Source organism: Pezoporus occidentalis, unplaced genomic scaffold (genome assembly GCF_034315485.1).
Source record: "Pezoporus occidentalis ecotype Australia unplaced genomic scaffold, CSIRO_AGI_Poc_V1 ctg36, whole genome shotgun sequence".
Taxonomy (NCBI): Eukaryota; Metazoa; Chordata; class Aves; order Psittaciformes; family Psittacidae; genus Pezoporus; species Pezoporus occidentalis.
Window position 1 is genome coordinate 3611872 of NW_026915591.1, and position 13895 is coordinate 3625766.

The 13895-nt window shown below is 39.0% G+C and overlaps 1 protein-coding gene across 15 annotated transcripts in view; it reads left to right on the forward strand.

Moving 5' to 3' along the window:
• The window catches only part of NUMB (NUMB endocytic adaptor protein), a 98736-nt gene that overhangs the window by 36047 nt on the left and 48794 nt on the right, over window positions 1–13895 (forward strand). The window contains exon 1 of one of the 15 annotated variants that reach the window (XM_062630802.1): window positions 328–378. The exons of the other annotated variants lie outside the window; for them this stretch is intronic. The gene's annotated coding sequence lies outside the window, so the exon portion shown is untranslated. Of the gene's footprint in view, window positions 1–327; window positions 379–13895 lie in introns of those variants that run through there. 15 annotated transcript variants of the gene reach the window in all.

A 13895-nucleotide genomic window follows, 5' to 3' on the forward strand; every position in this document is an offset into this window, starting at 1 on the left:
GCTGTAATTTATGAAAGATCAATTTCTCAAAGACCTTTGTACTAATGAGTTTAAAATTCTACCCTTGCTCTGCAGATATAGTTTAGGAGGTTGTTTTACTGCATGTGACACAGCTCTTTTAAGCATAGCAAGAAAAATTTTGAGGGGGATTTTTTTTTCTGGTTCCCCATTCCCCCAAATTGTTACTCTTAATTTATATTCTTCAAAACTATATAGATTAATTAATAAACAACTTCATAATAGAATTAGAAGGCTGAGTTGGTGGGATTTTTTTTTCTTAATTGTTTTTAAGGCTGTGTTTTCTGCTGGAAAGACTCTTTAACTTTCTTCTGTGGAGCATCTCCCTTCTCTCCTTATGGGGCTGTGAGTTGGTGTTAGGTGAGTGCTGCTTCTGGATTACTTGAATTACTGCTGCTCATTACATAGGTTTCCCAAGTTGAAGGAGTGTCACTAGTTTCGTTTCAGTGTCATGGATGTAACCTTTCAAGAACTATTTGACGCAAGGATTGCAGGAGGTATCGTGCCAGCTAATGAAGATTGGGCTTTATTTGCTCACTGGCCTCCACACTAAATTCTGAACCAGCAGTTTAATGTGCTTTCCTGGGTGAGCACTCTGCTTATGGGGGTGCTGGTCTAGAAAATCTGTCCTGAAAGTGTTGTCCAGAAAAGCCGAATCCCATTTTACTGATGGCACATAACACACTTTCAGATGAGTGCAAAGGACGTGTCTTTGTAAATGAAAATGAAATTATGAAGGGGGATATATGTGTTGTGGTGTGGTGGTGGTGTGGTTTTTTTCCCCTGAGATCTGAATGTAGATCTGACCTCTGATTACAACTGAAATTGCTGCCAGAAGATCTAATGCAATGGTTTGATAAGTGGTTAGTTCTCTTGGGAGGAGGGTTGAGAATAAATATCAGTTTTCATAAGAGGTTTGATTCTTCTTTTCCTAAAGGCAAAAAAAAAAAGGGGGGGGGGGGAGAGAGGAGGACAAGAAACTGCTCTCTTCAGGCAGTACATTCTGCTGACCAGAATGTCCTTTGAAACAAAACCATTGTTCATACAAAGCTGTAGGCTTGCTTAAAGGTAGAAGTTTTATGTACTGATATGTGCTAGGAAATTAAGATCTAATTAAGAAGTGGTTGACTTGCAGAAGGCCACATGCCATCTTGAGCTAAATATGCTTTTCTAACAGAAAAATTACGCAGTAATTAATAGCATCTAAGAATTTCAGCTGGGGTTATCGTTATTTTGTAATCCTTAACTGTGCTAGGCATAATTTTAGTGCATTTGTGGCAACTTTAAGGCAAATCTTTTCCCTTTAAAGGGGATTAAAAAATGGGAAAAGGATAGGAGAGGAAATCATAGGAGGGTAGGCTATTTGGGTTAGATTTAGTATTCACAATGCAGTGGTGTGTTGACTGCTATGTTGGAAACTTTCTATTAGTACCTTCAGGGAGATGGGGAGAGGGGATTATAGCTGTGACTTTCCTACTGAGAGGCTTTAATTTTGATTTCTACAGAAATGAAGAGGACAATTGTCCACTCTTGAGCCTTTCTGAATATAAATGCGATGTTGCCTTTCATTTACCAGATTGATGCTATGGGTTGTTTAGTGTTTTTTGGTTTTTGTAGCTGAGAAGTGCTTTCTTTCCTCTGCTGTTTTTAATGGAACAGAAAATAGAGATTTAAAAGGCATGAATTCTCGTTGAGGCTGGGGTTTGCAGAGGCACTTTGATCTGTCTCTCCTTTGTGTGGGTTCCTGAGGCTGGAATTCAGTCAGGACAGTGGGGCAACCCACCTGGGAAACTGATGGAAGGGCAGAGCAGAGCGGCGCTGGGCTCTCCAAAACCCTTTGTCCTCACTGCACAAAGTACGTACAGTGCTAATCCAAGCTCTTCAACACATAATCCAAAGTGTAGTAGTGATTTGGATCAATTTGCTTCAGGAAGCATTTTTGTGTGTGGACAAAGGGAGTGAGATAAGACTGCGTAAGAGCCCAGTGTTCTGCAGTGAAACTTTACAAGTTAAGCAAGCTGGAGGTCTGGCCCTAACTTACATTTTGCCATTAATACAGGGACTTTATTCTGTACTTTGGTTACCTGATGTCTGGTGGAAAGAGTTTGGGGGTTTTGCTTGGTTTGGGTTTTTTGTTCTTTTTTGGTTGGTTGTTTTTTGTTTGGTGGTGGTGTTTTCCTTTCTTGCATTTATTTGTCTATAGGATATTTTGCTGTGAGTGCATGTGTTCAAAACATAGCACTTTGGTGTATGTTTAAATAGTAATTGATGTTGGGGGCGGGTATTTCCTGATACTTCATGATGGTTTAGAACCAAGTTAGTCATCATTGGCCAGGAAATACCAACTCCAGATTACATCAAGTTCAATTATCTAAAAGATAGTTCAGTGTCTATCTGAATGTGGCATAGTGTCAGAGACATTGTGTTTGTAATAGCATCTTGTTTTGGTGTTTAATTATAGAATAAGTAGCGGTATTTGGGTTCTGTGTGCTATAAATACATCTTGTTGGAGTCACTGCCTCTCCTGTCGCTGGTTTTGGAAAGTGATCAGGCAGTGTTGCTAAAACTCAAATTCTGCAACTGTAAGAATTGCTTTTGGATTCTCAAATTAAAGAATGTTTGCTGCTCTTCCTCCTTCCTGCCTGGCAACCACAGTTGCCATTTGTGTCAATTTTAGAGTACACTTCAGTTGGGGATTAAAACTTAATCTTTTCAAGTTGATGAGGTTCAATTCCACTTTCTGAATGGTAGAGATGATTTGTGAATCCTCAGGAAGGTGTTTTTTCCCCTCAGGAGTCTTACAAATTGTTTGTTCCCCAATGATGTTTACATCAACATATGTTCTTCACTTTACAGATGGTATTGGTGCATGTATGTGCTTTTTCCGTGTCATTGATGTAAGGTTAAAGGACTCAGATTAGAGAAAAGTGGTATTTTATTCTCTCCACCTCCTTTATACAAATTGAAGGAGGGGCTTGTTTTGCTTATTATTCTTCCCTACCATAGCAAAAAGCATGCTGAGCTTGTGTTGGATTTTCACAGCAGCTCATAAAACATTTTTTCAAGGTGAATTACCAGTCTTTTGATAGGGTTAAACAGATGCCATAATAAAATTTTAGATGACCATTTAAGACATCTTGAGAGGTAAAATGCCAGTGAGGCTGAGTAATGTTTTTTTTTTTAATCCCATTCATCCTGCTTAGCTCAGTTTAGATAAAGATGTGTCTCCTCCTTGCAGGAAAGGGTTCAGATGTGCTAAATGATAAAGCCTTTTGTATTAGCAGTAAACTGAACTGGTCAAATAAGCTAGATGTTGAGTGTATAGTAGCTGGTGCATAATGATCTTAATAGCTTTGGTTATGTAAAAACAAAACAACCACCAAATTTCTGATGGTCTCCTATGTAATGATTGTATCTTGTTCCTGTATAGCTTGTGCATTTTTTACTATGCTCTTTTTTCAATATTGAGAACTCTCTTTAGGGCCTGAAATTCCAGATGTAATTTATCATCTTATGTAACACTATTTGAAAGCACTTCCCCAGGTTTTTGTGTGTGGGTATGAGTTCCTGATGATGTTACTCTTCTGCGGTTAGGTAGTCAGAACTTGGAACCTATAAAATAATTTTCCTAGTTAAAACCCAAACAACCAAACTACCAGCCCAACAAACATGCTTGCAAAAATTCATTGTTCAATGTTAAGATTGGGCTCTGAATCTTTATCTTAAGATAAGACTGAAGTATTGAATTTAAAGCTTCTTACAGAAGATTAGATTTGATACAGTGACAAGGCAAAATCACTTCTCCAATTGTAGCTATGCTGTTCTGATTTAAGGCTGCTTAACACTTTAATGTGAGAAGAGTAGTAATCCAGAGAAGTGCTCTTATCAAGTAATTATGATTGAAAAGGGGTGGGATATTTTACATAAATTATCTAGAAGAGGAGGTATGTATATTACAGTGAACTTTTTTGTCATGCAACAATGTTTTAGGCAGGGCAGTGCATCTTAGTGCATGGCAGCAGTATGTTAACTTCCTACAGTAACAGAGCTGCTGTCTGGGAAGTCTCACTCTTCTGCTGTTTTTGGTGAAGCAAACTGCAGCTGGATGTTCTCTAATTTTCATAAGGATAATTAATTACCACTCTTCTAGGACATGTGTATCTTACCATCTTTTTAAACACAGTGATAGCTCATACAGGGTTCAGTACAGTCATACAGGATTTACCCTTGCTTCTAATCCAGTGTACAAGCATTAGCTTGTACTTTGCATGATAGAGTAAGTAAGTTTATTTAAGAAAACTGGACAAAAACACAGAGTTGATGTATACCAGTATCAGACAACCCTGGTAGTTATAGTCAAATATTGCTTTTTGGTTCTGGAATAAAAAAACCTCGAAAGTGTTTGTAAGTATTTGCAGACCCCTTTTCCAGAGATGCTTATTTCCAGATATTTGCTCATGTTGACTAAATATTTGTAGGGAGTTGGGGGGAGGGGGAGGATAGAGGATAAAACCAACCAGTGAGTTCTGTAATTCAGGACTGAAATGAGAAATTCAGGAAATGTCTTTCTTAATCTCTCTTCTGCCTTTCTGGCTTCGTTCTCAGGACAGGTGAATTTTTCTGGCTCTGTGCTTGTAAAAATGTATATTGGTACTTAACTGTGTAATTGTAGGCTTCTGTGGTTCCATGAAGTATTACACTCCTTTGGAACAGGTTGAAACTTCCTGCTGTCTAGGTTTGTAACTAGAGAATAACTAGATCACTTCTGCACAGTGATTTTTATAGGTGCATGCTGAAGAGTAAAGTAGCTCTTTCAGTCATATGACAAACTTGGACACCACAGGTGAAAGCAGGATTCAACATACTACATGGTTTACATACCAGAGCTGATTTAAAATGTTGCACTGTTGGCTTTACCCTGCTCCTTGCCAGTTGTTTTTGCAAGTTTTCTTAGGCTACCAGCGAGCGCAGGTGGAGCTGGCTAAGCTGGCTACAGGCATCTGCTGTAGAGAGCAAGGAGCCTGTGGTGGCTTTGTCCCACTGATGCAATTGCTCAAGCTTTGCAGGAAAGGCATCCTGTCACTGAAGGTCTTGTTTCATTTGTTGTAACCAAGAAGACAACTGTTATTGCCTGCTAATCCCCACCATTTTTCTATGCTCTGTTATGGAATGAATTCACTTTATGAGCACATTAACTGCAGAATAAAGGAAGGTGTTCAGTAGATTATATTTTTAATTTCATGTGGACAGTGTCAGTGCTACTTATGGTGGAATGTAGTAAATGGCAGTCATGGTAAGCTGTGCTAGTTATAGTTACTGTTCCTGTTAGAGATGTCCTAACGTACGATGATTGTAGTATCTCTTACAGAGTGCTTGCTTGAGAGTCAGGTGTCTCAGTGCAAAACCACAGCTGAAGACGACTTCAGTTTGTGTGCACCGCAGTCTTACAGGTCCAAGTGAGGCACCTCAGGTGTAGACTTCATTTTTACTCAAGGCTATGACAAGTTTGGTTAGGTTTCCCAGAAGCATTTCAGTGTACCTGACCCAGAACAAAGGCTGTCCATGCCCTTCCTGTTGCGTTGTCATGCCTGTGTATTTAACATGAGGGGTTGTGGGTGGTGAAGAGAATTCACAGGGCGTGTCCTGGGGCAGTCTGTCCTACAAAGCCATGTCACAGCCGCATTCTTGCCTAATGTGCTCTCTCATGCAGAGGTTTACCTGTTTCACGCTCTGGATTTTTGAAAGGGTATCATCTGGATTGGTTTGTGTGTAGTGTTAAGTCTGTGCGGGTAGTAATTGGTGGACTTAAATGACTTTTCCTTTCCAAATGGTAAGTTAAGTACAATGGAAACCAACAACTTAATTCAGTGTGTAAAAACATTTCATAGGAGGCTTTTCTTCTCAAATCCTAGGTGGAGTGGATTGAAATTACTGAAAGAGATACTTCTTAGCACTTCTGTTTGAATTACTTATGACAGTGTGATCTCAATCAGTTCTGCTTGCTTTGACCAGTTGACTCAATGTGTTTATTCCCTGAACTATGCTTGTGACTTTTCCCTTCACTGAATGCCACTTCTTTTTACCTTAAAATTTTGTGAGTTTTAAAATTTGAGAGATTCTGTGAAAGATTGGAAATGAATTTGAGTCATCTCAGAAAGTTTATTTTTTAAAATGTCTTAATGTAGCTGAGAACATTGTGTAGAAATGTTTTTCAAGTTCTCTGAATTCATCTCTATCAAAAGACTTCAGATTTAGTGAAATCTTTAAATAATACTTACAATTGTACTCATAGTGGGAATCTAACCACTTAGATTCAGAAAATAGTGATACGTTGAAACAGTTTAAAGATTTGGAATGTAGTAAATAAACACTGGGGATTTTTTACATTGTTTCTAGTAGATAAATTGAATGTTTCTCTAGTTTGAAGACTTGAGTCTTGCTTGAATTTGTTGTTAAACATCATAGTAAGATGATCCAAAATGCTATTAATATTCAGATTTCTACTCAAAATCTATTTCTTCCTTGATGCATTTCAATAATTAGCCATCTTAAAAGCTAGATAAGGTGCTACTTAGCAATATCTATGTTTAGGATGAAGTAATTTCCTTTTGCTCATGTTTTAGTCCTTATTTCTTTAATTTTTTCCTCCTCCAACTGAGGACATAATGCATAGTCAGTAACACTGATGCGCATTGCCTGCTCCCATAATCTGTGGGTAGCTGTATCTTCAAAAAGCACATAGTTTCTTTTCTTCCCCATTCTGAAAATAATTGTATAAAGGAGAATTAGAGGCACAGGACTCGGTTCTAATTTTGCACTGGGGTGAGCATGGATTAACTTGACATATTGTGCATCAACCTGTGATGTTTAGGTTTCTGCAGAGATGTTCAGTCATCTCTGTTGCTGGTGTATTGCAATTCCCTTAGTCCTTGCCAGTCTCCCTTCAGAAAGGGAGCTCTTCTGAGAGCTTCACGTTGCAGCTATTTTAATTTTACCAACATAATTGTTTTTGTGTAATATTATTATCCAGCAGGAAATACAGCCTCCTGCTGTGAACTGAAGATTATCCAATATTTCAGGAATGCTTTCTAACCTTTTTTCTAACATTAGGGAAATCAGTATGTCAGATATCCCTGTCCTGCCCAATCCCCACCCCTGTATTCCTTTAGGAAAAAAAGTCACAAGTTTGCTTTAGATGTCCTGACTCTTGTGATTGTTTTTTTTTTCTTTCCTTAATCTATTCAGCTCTAGTTTCATAAATCCAGGGTGGCTTTCAGAAGACAGTCATAGCAGTAGCAAAATTTACAAAAATCTTACGTAGTGAAAAAGTCACTTAACAACAGAGAATATTTTGAAAAGCAAAAATATTCTTAGTAGAACAAAATACCCCCCCCAAAAGCCAAACAAACAGACCCCCCCCCCAAAAAAACCACAAAACAAAGCCCATAACCCCACAAAAATCCCCACAAAAACCCAAACAACACCAACCCCACCACCCCCCCCCCCAAAAAAAACAACCAGCCCAAAACCAAAACACCCCAAACACCTGGAATTAAAAACAAACTGCAAAAATGAGCAGATCATATATATGTTCATCTATAAATATTGGATGATTCAGCGTAGGCAGATTTTAGGTATGTTGTGTGAAGTTCATTTACCTGCTCATTCAAATCTTTTGGATCTTTTGACTTACTAGATTATAAGCAGAGTTGGAATTGGCTTATATGCTCAGCAGTGGTGTCCAAATTTTAACTCATGCTATTTGAAATATGGAAAATCTTAAAGATTAACCTCTGTTATTCTGGAAATTACCACTAGATTGGGAATTGCAGAAGTTCATTTCAATAAGCTGTTCAGTCTGAGTGCTTTGTCAAGTTAGAAACCTAAATTACAATTTTTCACTGCAGAAACAGGATAGGAATGAGGTGGAGCAATCACAAGGCTTACAGCCCCTCTTTGGGACAGAGAACATAGAAATACCTCTTGCTGTGTAGCTGGATTTGCAGTACAAAACTTGGACCTCCAGGGATGCTGCTGATGCTCCTTATGCAGTATGTCAAACACACTTGTGTTTTGTCTTTGTCCTCATGGATGGTGTTACAGGGCAGTCTGCTACCAGTTAATGTGTTTTTTTTTCCCATAAATTCTACCTAGAAAAGATAAATCCAGTGATAGGATTGGATGGCATCAGTGTGTGCATTCAGGGGAATTGCGCTGTACCCCAAACCCCCAGTTTCTTCCACAGCCTTATCTCTCGATTCCTCTGTACCCATGAGAGTCCACAGTGCATAGGCTATATACCTTAAGTAGGCCACCTCCTGAATCTTCTTTTCTTCCTTAATTTTATATCGCTGTAACTTTACTCAGTGGGTAATCAGTACTTGAGTCTCCTACATATGGCTCCAATCTCCTGCTATATCTACAGAACTAGGTATTTATAGCAACCCGCCTAAGTGTATTATTCCAGCGGTGAGAAACTGATTCACTGCACATTGTGATTCCTCCTGCGCCTACGTCAGTGACCAACTGTGGGTTTTTTGGCACCCGTTGCATTCCTGGGTGTGGTTGTAGGACAATCCAAGATAGCCTTGGTTATCTTGGCTTTGTTACAGCAGCCCGGAGCAGTTCAGAGGTTCACATTAGAGGCTATGAAAAGCATTTAATTCCAGACTGTGAAGTCTTTTTGTCACCTTCAACTTTAGTTCTTTTTTTGTAAGACTTAAGGAAGAAAGAAGTTACATGAGTAATAAGGAAGGCCTGGTGAAGTTCACAAATTCAATACATGTTAAAAATATTGTGAGTCATGGGAATAAAGATTTCCATAGTTCTGGTTGCTTTTCAGCTTTGGGGTTTAGAATCCTGGGTACACTGAATTTCATTCTTTTATTTTTTTATTTTTTTATTTTTTTTTCTATAGATTCAGTTAAGGAGGTTTCATCTTGTTCATCTTGTAACACTTGTAAGCCTACCTCCAGCCAGCATGACTGTACTGTTTAATCTTGAAAAGCTTCTAAAATGAAAGTTGACCGACCAAGACAAGATTCAGCCATGAGTTAGGATTAAACACAGAAGGACTAAGTAGGGGAAAGAAAGCAAGGCCTGTGCATGGCAAAAGAAAACCCACAGTAGCTGCCATGATGCATGGACTACAACCCCTTCTTATGATAAGGACTCCCAAAAGGCAATGTGAATATTAGTGTACTGGAAACTGTTGCCACTTGATAGTGTTGGCATTGCTTAAATTCAAGATTTGGAAAGGCTAAGAAAGATCTGCTGGTTTGTATAGTCAGACTCTGTACTTCATAGAAATGTTTCTATATAATCCCTGTGTAAACAGTGCTGGAGGTCAACTTCCAGTGATCATATTTCACAATAGAGAGAGGAGGGAAAAGGAGAACCTGAGTTTTGAAAATGTGGCCTCTTTCTTTATAGAGTATTTTCTCATAGACAGTAAGGGAATGCTAAGAACAGAAAGCTCATTAAGAGCTCTGAACTTGTTTAGATACTTCAGCTCTCCTTAACAGGAAAGATGGTGTGACTAAACTAGGCTGCCCTTGCAAATCTTTGTGTTACTGTGTTTGCAGCTTGATAGATTTCATTGAAGAAGCCTTATGTATGTAAAATGTTGAGGATAAATAACTGAAGAACATGTTATTGTATTGATGATTGATTTTTTTTTGGTAATATTTACGAGTTTGTCACCAACCCTAACTATTCTACAATTCCGTGATTATCAACTTTGCCTAACCACTGGAAAAAGTCATTTTGGCCTAACTCTTAAATATGCTTAGTGAAAAATTTGAAGAAAGGTGGCTTGTGGCTTCCAGCAGTACTTTTTGAGGCATGTCATTCAAGTGCCTGTAAACACTTGCATAATTTTACTGTTGCGAGGCTACACTGGCCAGAGAAACATTTGTAATAGCTATTTGGCTTTTTCTCCTGATTTGTATGAGTTCTGCAGTGCTGCTCTTTCTGAGTAGGAATCCAACTTCTCACGTCTCAATTGTGGGAAAACTGTGTGATAAAATGCTTGAATTTAGAAGGGAAGGCTTTATATGATTGTTCAGATTGTTCTGTCTACACTGGTAAGATAGGCTGTGACAAAGGTCAAAAGAAATCTCTTACAGAGAGATGAGGAGTTCTGTAGTTCTTGCCTAGGAACCCTTCCCTTCTCCAGAAAATACTACTACTGAATCAACCGCTGCCTTTAATAGTGGTAGCTGTTTGTTTGGTGCAGTGTGTGCAGGTCCAAAAAGCTGTAGGTAAGATGCTCCTGCATAGATAATCTCAGGAGGTAAAGTTTTAGCTGGAAAGATGAGGAACAAATCATAAACAGAGCAGAAGGATAGGATATACTGCAGTATAGATTGGTGGCATCTGATGGACAAATCGGCCTTTGAAATAAAATACGTCATTTTAGAAGTAATGTGATTTATTTGCACCCGGCAAGTACAAGAAAATGCACATAGGGAGGTCTTACCCATTCTGGTGTAAACAGCCTTTGGTTTGTTAGGGCTTTGTGTGTTTACAAGACACTAGTTGCCTTCACTTAACCAGGGATGGCGATTGCTAAAGCTAAGTTCTGCCGTATGCATTAATTTTTTTCCGTCCAAGTGAAACGTGTGGCTTTGGTAATCTCAAAGAGACGCAAGATGATGCTTGGTATCCAGGGGTTGTGGTCAAGATCCAATCTTATGGAACTTACCAGCAAGAAGAGATTATGAAAACTTCTAAGGAGATCTGATTTTTCCTAGGATGGAATACGTTGGCTTTCTATCTCAATTCAGTACCTAATGCCACTGATTTGTATCCCCTGCTCATAAGTTTAATTCCTGTGAATGTAGTAAATAAGGTGAAGTTTAACGTACATGGAGGAACTGTGAATGAATAATTGATTTCCAATGAAGGAATGTGGTGTTGTCTTCTACATAATACAGATACTACCATTTAGAATGTTACTACAATTATCAATGTCCTATATGCTGCCTATTGTATAAAGAACAACTATTCATTCTGTAAAGAATAGACTTAGAAGGGGAAGGCAGAGGGCACTGTGATAAGAATGGTGAGCTGTGACTGAAGTAGTTGTACTACAGTTACCTGACAGAATAATTGAGTTTATTCAAGGTGCTGTTCAAATCAGTGGACCCTGTGACTAGTCACTGGTGAAGATAACACAGTTCTGACTTTTATGGTTGTGTGAATCTGGCAGTACAATGTCCAGTATCCTTTGCGGTCAGTCCCCGTTGTGCCTGCCCTGCTGCTGGGTGCCAGCTGTTACAGCACGGTCATTTTTACAGTGCTTAATCCTGTTTTCTGCTTCCAAGCTCAGTTGCCACCCCAAGAAGCAGTTGTCTTTTTTTGAAGTAAGGTGGTGTTCTCCATACCAAGGCAGCAACACATGGTGCATTTCATCTACCAGACTGGGTGGTGGCAGCAGCAGCACCACCATAATTTCCTTCTTGCCCAGGCTGTAGATAGACCTTACACTGCTTCTGTGTCAAACCATTCATACCAGGAGTGAAATTTGTTGCTTGCCACTGCAGCCATCCATTGACATGCAATGCATGATATAGTAATGACAGAATATGAATGTTATTCAGAGGAAATTCCTGCGAGTGATCATTTGATTCCTTTGATCTGCCACTCGCTCTGCGCTGTGACTGGTAGCAGTGTGTTGTGCTGCGGCCATGGAAAGGCTGCCAATGCGAGCAGGATTTCAGAGTGATAACATATTTCTGTCTGTGCTGAGCTTGACACTTCACTAATTGCTCTGATGAATATGAGGCACAGTGAGAAGACAGTTTTCCTGGTTGTTTCCTGTTTGACTTCTCTTGTTTCATTGCCAAGCAGTTTAAAGTTGAGAAGATGACAGCTAGTGTATGATTCAAGAGGCTACTGCAGCCACATGTTTTTGCAGCATGTGTTATTTCTGGGCAATGCACTTCTTGGCACTCTCTGACACCAAGCTCTGTGTGTTGCAGATTGTTGTAGCTGTTTTACTGTAGTGAGCAACATCTGATTTAGAAAGGTGAGAGACATCTGTGGGTTTCACAGTTCCAGCCTGGCTGAGGTCATTCAGACAGACTGATGTGCTCATGAGGACTGTTGGCATCAGCAAAGCTGGTAAGTCGCTGCTGTTCTTGGCAGCCTTGCCTGTACACCGGGACCAACTCATGGGCAGTGACCCATCTCCAGAGGGAAACCCACCTCCCTCTGAGAGAAGATCACCTACCAAGTGCCTGTGTGACACGTTTAACCATCTGAAGGAAATGGAAGTGTGATATCATGTATGATAAACGTGATCCTATTTTGCTGAAGATCATGGCAAGAGTGAAGGAGGTAATTTCTATCCCAGTAACATAACCAATATGAGGGCAGCTTTAGGGGATCTGTGTTCTTAGTATTTATCCTTGTAGATAAGTGTGGTGACAATATTGGACTTTCTTCCCGGATTTCAAGGCCAGGCTGGACAGAACCTTGGGTGACATGGTTTAGTGTGATGTGTCCCTGCCCTTGGCAGGAAGTTGGAGCTATATGATCTTAAGGTCCTTAAGCTTAATTCAGCAGATACTACTTGTAATTATACTTTCATGGATCTGTACTAAAATAAGCATAATTTAGAATCTCTTAGGTGGGAGAACTGTTTGTGAGTAATGGCAAACCAGGAATTTGGTGAATGTGGACATGTATGGGATTTCAGTATTTGTGGAAGAAGGTCTTAGTTCCTTATATAGATAAGCTGGGACCCTGAAAAGCAGTACTAGAATTTTAAGATGAATATTGTAACTTTGCCTTTGGAATGTATGATTGACCAATTCCTAAAGTCCTGTTGGTTAAAATATGTCTTACCTAGTAAGTGTTCTGTGTCTTGCTGCAAAAAGAGTATGGGAATACTTTTGATCTTGATTTCTAGATTCTACAGACAATTTCAGTGGAGGTTGTTTATTATTACATGAAAGTTATTTTAAACTGCTGTTATTAGGATGCACATTGTGGCCTTGAAGTCCATTTTGAGACTTGAGTACAACTTTTAAGGAAAACATACATGCAAAGGCTTGTTCTGGCTTTTAATGCATATTTGTTTGTAGTACTTGTCTGTGTTGTGGTAGAAAGTCTGTGCTGATCTTGAAAGAGATAATAAAACCTGTATGCTAACAATTGGGATTAGTATGGGGAAGCTAAAAGAAAAAAGTTGACTTAAGGTCCCAGTATTTTATGGCCAGGAAGGTGGTACAGTAAGGCTGAATCCATTATGTGCTAAGCCAGAGACTTGGCTTGTGTGCTAAATTACCGTACGTTTCATTTTGACCAGAAGCTGAAATGCTGATGCGAGTTCTTGCAGTACGATTAGTAGGTAAAGCAGTTTTATTAGTTTGGAACAGTCTGTCTCAGGCCATGAAATGAGATTTTTATTTTTCCTGAAACACCTCCCCCCCAAAAAAAAAAACCACCACCACCAACAAAAGAACCCCAACCAACAAAAACAAGCCCAACTTCATTATCCTGGAGGAATTTTGTAACTATTAATTTGGTATTAGGCAAAAAAAGATGGAAACCATCTGTTTGGATGTGTATTGAATTACTTATTTAGAGAAATGTATTTTCATTGTTAGGTATATTTAAAGGAAGCTTGCATAACTAAACTGTTTTTACTTTCCACTGGAGTAAAGCGGAAGTATGAATAACCAGTTTGTATGTGGACTGCTGGATTTATGGACATCTCAAGCTGTATCTGATAATTCTCACTGAGCATGGAGTTGTGGATTCATAACGTATTATTGAAGATTAGCTATAATGTGTTACTAATTTTAGTTATCATAATGAAACCTGCTCATTTCTGTGAAAGGAAATGTCTGAGAGATTACTATTAGTAT